Below are 7,962 nucleotides of genomic sequence, written 5' to 3'. Positions count from 1 at the left end.
TTACCCCTCTCTCCCACTTCTGTTTTCCCCTTCTCTTCTAATTGCCTCAAAACGGCTGAAGCGGGTCCAAAGCATCCAAAGCGGGTCCAAAGCACTTCGGATGCCTCCCGATCCACTCCGGACACCATTGCTGGTATCCTGCTTCGACCTGGAAGTGCTGCAGACACCGGAGCATCCAAAGGGGTCCAGATCCAAAGCAGGATCTGAAGACTCACACAGCCCTACATAGCACCTATTGTGGACACTTCACAGCTCAGAATATAACAGAGATAAAAGACCTAGATCTACACCACAGCTTATCTGATGTCTACTACAGTAAAAACTGCAGTTTTACCTGGGAAAAATGTCTCAGACATCTGAACAATGGTAATTATTTCAGGTAGAAGTCTAGCTGGATTTCTACTGGTGACAGAGGACAATGGTGTATGTTTCCAAGGGCAATGTTCGTTTTTGCATTTGAGGTTGCTAGTATGACCATCACAACAAATGAGTAATTCAGTCACATTTGAATGAAAAAAATACATAATTTTTTGGAGGTGCACATGCACTGATCCTCTTAGTGTATAAGATTCTTAATATTAACATATACTGTACAAGCATGATATATACACAGTCTCCCCCTTCTGTGGGGGATGGAGGGAACCATCTGCCAACCTGACCTGTTTTCTTGGGAGGCCTGCTGCTTGCCCAGAGCCCAGATGCAAGATGTCATGGATGGATTACCAAGACTCATCTAGCCCTCTGACTACTACCCCATGCTGGTCATCTATGTGGGCACCAATGATACTGCCAGGGATCAAAAGTAACTACGGGGCTCTGAGTGCAAGGGTGAAGGGGACTCGGGCTCAGGCCATGTTCTCTTTGATCCTTCTGGTCAAGGGAAAGAGCCCAGGCAGGAACGGGTGCATCCTGCAGATGAATACATGGCTGTGCAAATGGTGTCACCACAGGGCTTTGCCTTTTTTGACCATGGGAAGTTGTTCCAAGACAAAGGATTGCTGGGAAGAGATAAGAGCCACCTGACAAAGAGAGGGAAGAGCATCTTCACAGACAGGCTTCCTAACCTAGTGAGGAGGGCTTTAAACTAGATTCACTGGGGGATGGAAACCAAAGCCCTGAGGTAAGTGGGGAAATGGGTGAATTGAAGGAAAAGCAAGCAGGAGGGGGAAACAGGGGAGGTGTTCTCATTCTTCCTAAGAAATCAGGGTAATCAACTAGTTACCTTAGGTGCCCGTACATGAATGCAAGGAGCCTGGGAAACAAGAAGGAACTAATGGAAATCCTTGCATAATCATGGAATTATGATGTGATAGGAATAACATAGGCTTGGTGGGAGCTTGCATGGCTAAGAGCACTATCATGGATGGGTATAAACTGTTCAGGAAGGACAGGCAGGCAGTGGAGAAGTGGAGGAGGAGTTGCACTTTATGTAAAGAGCCATATGATTGCTCAGAGCTTCAGTTTGAAACTGAAAATAGGCCTGTTGAAAGTCTCTGGGTTAGGGTCAGAGGAGACAGCAACAGGTGCGATGTCATGGTGGGGGTCTGCTATAGACTACCAGACCAGGAGGAAGTGGTAGATGAGGCTTTCTTCAAACAGCTAGCAAAAGTCCTGCTCGTAGGCAGAACATGGGGGACTTCAGTCACCCTGACATCTGCTGGGAGGGCAATACAGCAGCACAAAGGAAATCCAGGAAGTTTTTGAAAAGTTCTGGGCACATCTTCCTGGTGCAAGTACTGGAGTGGCCATCTAGGGGTCATGCTCTTCTTGGCCTACTGCTCATAAACAGGGAAAAAATGGTGGGGAATGTAGTAGTGGATGGCACCGTGGGCAGCAGTGACCACAAGATGATTAAGTTCAGGATCCTGAGGAAAGGAAGGAAGGGAGCAGCAGAGTAAGGACCCTGGACTTCAGAAAAGCAAACTTTGATTTGCTTCGGAAACTCATGGGCAGGATCCCCTGGGAAGCCCATCTGAGGGAAAGAGGAATCCAGGAGAGCTGGCTGTACTTTAAAGAAGCCTTACTGAGAGTGCAGGAACAAACCATTCTGATGTACAGGAAGACCAGCAAGTATGGCAGAAGACCAGTTTGTCTTAGCAGGAAACTCTTCAATAAACTAAATCACAAAAAGGAAGCTTATAAGAAGCGGAAACTTGAACAAAAAACTAGGGAAGGATATAAGAGCATTGCTTAGGTGTGCAGGAATAAAGTCAGGAAGCCCAAAGCACAATGTGGGTTGCAGCTAGCAAGGAATGTGAAGGGTAACAAGAAGGGTTTCTACAAGTATATCAGTAGCAAGAGGACAATCAGGGAAAGTGTAGGTCCATTACTGAATGGGGAAGGGACCCTTATAACAGAGGATGCAAATAATGCTGAAGTGCTCAATGCCTTTTTCACATCAGTCTTCACATGCAAGGTTAGCTCCCAGACTACTACAATGGGTAGCACAGTTTGGGGATCAAGTGAGAAGCCAAGAGCAGTGAAAGAACAGGTTAAGGACTATTTGGAAAAGCTGGACATATACAAGTCCATGGGGCCGGATGCGATGCACCTGAGGGTGCTGAGAGAGTTGGCTGATGTGATTGCAGAGCCACTGGCCATCATCTTTGAAAACTCATGGTAATCAGAAGAGGTCCCAGATGCTTGGAAAAGGGCAAACGCAGTGCCCATACTTAAGAAAGGGGAAAAGGGAGGATCCAGCAAACTGCAGACCAGTCAGTCTCATCTCAGTCCCTGGAAAAATCATGAAGCAGGTCCTCAAAGAATCCATCTTGAAGAACTTGGAGGAGAAAGTGATTAAGAACAGTCAGCATGGATTCCCAAGGCAAGTCATGTCTGACCAACCTGACTGCCTTTTGTGATGAGATGAATGGCTCTGTGGATGAGGGAAGACCAGTGGATGTGGTGTACCTTGATTTTAGCAAGGCTTTTGATACAGTCTCCCACAACATTCTCACAGGCAAGCTAAGGTTGTATGGGATGGATGACTAGACTGTAAGATGGATAGAAAACTAGCTGGAGCATCAGGCTCAGAGGGTAGTAGTCAATGGCTCAATGTCTTGTTGGCACCAGGTATTGAGTAGAGTGCCCCAGGGATTGGTCTTGGGGCTGGCTTTATCCAATGTCTTCATCAATGACCTGGAAGATGGTGTAGAGTGTACCCTCACCAGGTTTGCAAAAAACACTAAGCAGGAGGGAGAAATAGATATGCTAGAGGGTAGGGTTAGGATTCGGAGTGACCTAGACGAATTGGAGGACTGGGCCAAAAGGAATCTTACGAGGTTGAATAAAGAGAAGTGTGAAGTCCTCCACTTAGGATGAAACAATCCCACACAGGCTGGGGACCAACTGGCTGGGCAGCAGCTCTGCAGAAAAGGACCTGGGGGTTACAGTGGACAATCAGCTGAATATAAGCCAGCAGTGTGCCTTGTTGCTGAGAAGGTTAACGGCATACTGGGCTGTATCAGTAGGACAGTGTTGTCAGCAGGTCAAGAGAAGTGATTATTCTCCCTATTCAGCACTGATGAGGCTACATCTGGAGTACTGTGTTCAGTTTTGGGCCCCCCACTACAGAAAGGACATGGAGAAATTGGAGAGAGTCCAGCGAAAGGCAACAAAAATGGTGAGGGGGCTGTGGGACATTACTTGTGAGGAGAACCTAAGGAAACTGGGCTTATTTAGTCTAGAGGAGAGAAGACTGCAAGGGGATTTAATAGCAGCCTTCAACTACCTGAAGGGAGGTTCAAAAGAGGATGGAGCTAGATTGTTCTCAGTGGTGGCAGATGACAGAACAAGAAGCAATGGTCTCAAGTTGCAGCAAGGGAAGTTTAGGTTAGATATTAGAAAGAACTTTCTCACTAGGAGGGTAGTAAAACACTGTAACAGGTTACCCAGGGAGGCTGTAACATCTCTATCCTTGGAGGTATCTAAGACTCGGCTAGACAAAGCCTTGGCTGGGATGATCTAGTTGGGGATGGTCCTACTATGAGCAGGGAGTTAGACTAGATGACCTTCTGAGGTCCCTTCCAACTCTAATTTTCTATGATTCTATGATAGGGTGGATCAGACAGAGAAGAGTTAAGGATGGCTGTGTGCCCATCACCTGATTCACACAAAATTGGAGAAAAATATGAAGGAAAAATGTTCTAGTCTCTTGCAGCTTACTTTGATCAAAAGGAATAACTTTGTTCTGTGTTTGTTTGAATGGCCAACCGTTCTTTGAGGCTGGGATCTAAAAGAGGCTTGATGTGACATTGGTTCCTTCCTGGGCTGGTGAAAGAGTCCATGAGCTTTCACATGAAGCTTTATGATGGGTAATTTTTAATTTATAAAACTGACATGCAGGAGCCTGTTTTACTCAGTTCTTCTGTTGTTCTGTTTTTGTTCGTATTTATTTTCAACTGTAGCTTTTGCTAGATAAAATTTTCTATTTTTTTTTTTTTTAATTTTGATTAGTTAATTCATTTTTTCCTTGTTTGGGTTCTATACCTTCTTGATAGTCCAGAGGTTAAAGCCAATCCAGTATTTTGATGATAATAAAACATAACGTTATCTTAAAGAGATGTAATCCCAAGTCTTTTGCAGTAAATATTTTAAAACTAAACAAGCATGGCTAAGTACAGACATTCATGGAGTTTAGGGAGAGGTTAGATCATGTTAAAAATAGCCACCTAAACTAAAATAAGTCAGGATGGCAAGGCTAGTGGGAAGGGGGTTGGGAGGATCAGGGTGACAAGCAGGCTCAGGGGAGATCAAATGGGGGCAGGCAGAGTCCGTAGGAGGGATTGGGGCAAGTGGGGTCTGCAGGAGGATTGGGGGCAGGCTGGGTCCACAGTATGGCTATGCAAAGCTTTGGCTGCCAATTTGATTCAGAGGAGATTCCGCCCAATTTGGCAGCTGAGTTTCCAAGACCAAATCGAATTGGAAGACCCTTTAAAAGGTCCAAATCAAATCCAAAGCCTACAAATCAGTTCCAAAGAGATTCAGAAATTCAGTCTGCTGGGGAGAGGCAGGCACAGCTGGGCAGCTGCAGGTTCGCCTAAGGCTCCTCCACCTGTGCTTGCCTCTCCCTGGGCAGGGGGAGCTGCAGGAGAATCCCCCATGGCTGCCCTGTCAGGCCCCATCCCACAACGGCCCCAGCCTAGTCCTGGAACTTAAAAAAAAAAAAAAAGCCTCAAACTCACCAGATGCAGCAGCAGGGATCAAGGCTTCTGAAGGCTTCCCACCTGGCACCCACACAGCAGCTGCCTCATGGCATGGGTGCTGCATACTGTCTGGTTGCTGGAGCTGCTGGGGATGAGCAGTGCTAGGCTCAGGCTGACTGCTGGAGCTGCCTCAGCTCCCAGACAGCACACAGTGCCCTGCTGAGCCACACTGCACCCACCACTGCTGCAGGCAGTGTGAGTGAGTCTTTCTTTTCTTTTTTAAGTGCTGGGAGGCTAGGGCCAGGCAGGGCAGCCATGGGGTCTTCTCCCACAGCTCCCCCTGCTGAGGAAGATGCAGGCAAAGCTGAAGGAGCCATGGGAAGACCTGCAGCTGCCTGGCTGTGCCTGCCTTTCCCCAGCCAATCCAAATCTCTGAACCAGCACTGAATCTCTGATTCTGATTTGGCCAAATTGAATTTCAAATTCAAGTCACTGAATCAAATCACTGTCCTCCGAATCAACTGAATCCAAATCTGAATTGAATACTTCCCTATTTGCACAGGCCTAGTCCACAGGGAGTTGCTGGGGTCTGGGAGGGTTTGGTAGTTTCAGAGAGGCTCATGGGGGGGAGGGGGCTTGGATGGGACCAGGAGATATTTTTAGCCCCCCAGGAGACCTACACCCTCATCTCTTCCACCTCTCCACCCAACAGGACTTACTTCCTTGGCTCCTGGCATCAGTGAATGCTAATTAAAACTGGCACCAGGAGTGGCTTGTGGGGTGCAGGATGTGAGGTTCAGGGGGAAAGGCAGATGGCTGGTCTGCTGGGGCAGCAAGGGGTCAGGGGGTTAAAAATAGACCAGTGCCAGGGGGTCAAGTAGGAAAACTGCAGCCCTGTGACTGGGGCCAGCGGCTGAGTTTTCTGAACCCTGGGGCTCCACTGGGAACTGTACAGAAGTTCAAGGAAAGTTAAATAAGTCTAAAAATGGCCAACCCAATCTAAGACTACCTCAGAGTAAGGTTAACTTAGATTGGGTCGGCCATTTTTAGACTAATTTAACTTTTCTTTAACTTCTGTACAGTTTGTTCTTAGATTGAGCTAACTAGGGATCTAGGTGTAAGGTCAACACCTGGGTCAACTAAGTTAAATCAGGTGCCAATTTTTATGTGATCTAACTATTCCTTAGCCTCCTCCCCCTGAATATCTGTACTTAGCCCATTATGTCTAAGTTATAGTCTTGCATTTTCACTTTTCTTAAGCTGCCAAATCAGAATTTTGCAAGTAAAATTAAACCTGTCCTTCCAATTAGAAACAAAGCTCAAAACTTAATAAGTTTGAATCTGATGGTTTTAGATCCTAAGTAATTAAGTTCTCTCCCATTTATAATAATTTAGAAGTAAATAGCAAAATACATATATTCTGCTAAATGGGCCATATAATGATATAAACATTTATATCTTGAGCTATATATTTGAAGAGCCTTTCTCTATTCTAGTGCTGTAAACTATTGTAGAGCATACATAAGTGTCGCAGAGCACTTCAGTGCTCTGTTCCTATTAAAGGGGAAGGTGCGTAGCAGGGCACTGAGGTGCCTGCTACTTGTGGAGCAGTAAGTAAGGAGCCCAGTTGTGGGTTGCCAGGGTAACTGGTGGGAGTCAGCTGACCAGAAGGGGCAGGGCCTGGCTCCTATATAACTCCCAGATTGAGGCCAGGCAGGCAGTTCCCTGCTGGCAGCCAATAGGGTAGGATCTCTGTCAGAGCAAGAACAGACCAGAATACATGAGTAGCTGTTACAGGTGAATGATGGAGCACCCTTGAAGGTGGCTTGAATAATGTTGTATCCAATTGGCGAAGGTTTATGTTATAGCCTAGGGGCTTGCATTTTGTTTCTTGTTGTATAAAACATGGGTGGTTTGGGTGAGGCTATTAGGGGTTCGAGGAGGCCTCATAGGGGATCCATGGTAGTGTGGGGACCCTGGTGCCAGAGAAGGCACAGCATTTTGGGGTGCACTGACCCCAGCCCCAGGCAGCAGAGGGCAGCAGCTGAGACCGACCAGTGTCCAGTACATCTGCAAGGCTTGGGGCATGGTATAGGGATGGCTGGAGCCACGCATAGCTCATAAGGTTGGGGTGCATGGAACCCCATTATAGAAACTAGATAAGGGATAGCAGGAGAACCATGGCTAAGAGGATGGAAGGCAGCTTCCCTTTAATATATTTAAGACCAAGACGTGGCAGGCGAGATTCGAGGGTGCTTTGAAGCGAACTTGGCATGGTAAGAGTGCACTAGGGGAGATCATGGCCACCCCAGGACCCCGCTCTGTGACAATAAGCGTTTAGTTTTTTTAAGATCTTATGTTCTTTTCTGATAAAGAATTTTTATACCCACAGACGTATGAGTTGCCTATACATGTGCATCAAGGCTGTTTTGAAGGGCTGTAATTGCAGTGTATTGGAGCAGATTTGATTAACTGTATGTGCAGAGCATGGTTATTACCTCACTCCAGTAGATTCCAGCGTCACATGTATCATCATCCCTATGCTGAAAAATGGCTGTAGGAACAACAACTTTTAGTTAAAGTGGTCCTGCTGCCATTTTTCGGTGTGGGGGCACTGATGCATATGATGCTATGGGCGCTTAATTAGAGCAGCTCTCTGTGCCTCCCCTCCCCCGCCTCCAGGACCACGTGTATAAATGGAGCTGTATCTGTGACTCTGTCCTTTGAGAACTTCCTTGTTGGGTTAAAAAGTGTGTGCTTTCTTGTTTTTGCCATCTTGATTTTTTTTGGGGGGCTGTGGGTGTGTGGGGGGGGGTTT

This window comes from Gavialis gangeticus, unplaced genomic scaffold (assembly GCF_001723915.1).
Source record: "Gavialis gangeticus isolate Ggan-Ray unplaced genomic scaffold, GavGan_comp1, whole genome shotgun sequence".
Taxonomy (NCBI): domain Eukaryota; kingdom Metazoa; phylum Chordata; order Crocodylia; family Gavialidae; genus Gavialis; species Gavialis gangeticus.
Note: the sequence above shows the minus strand (reverse complement) of the source record.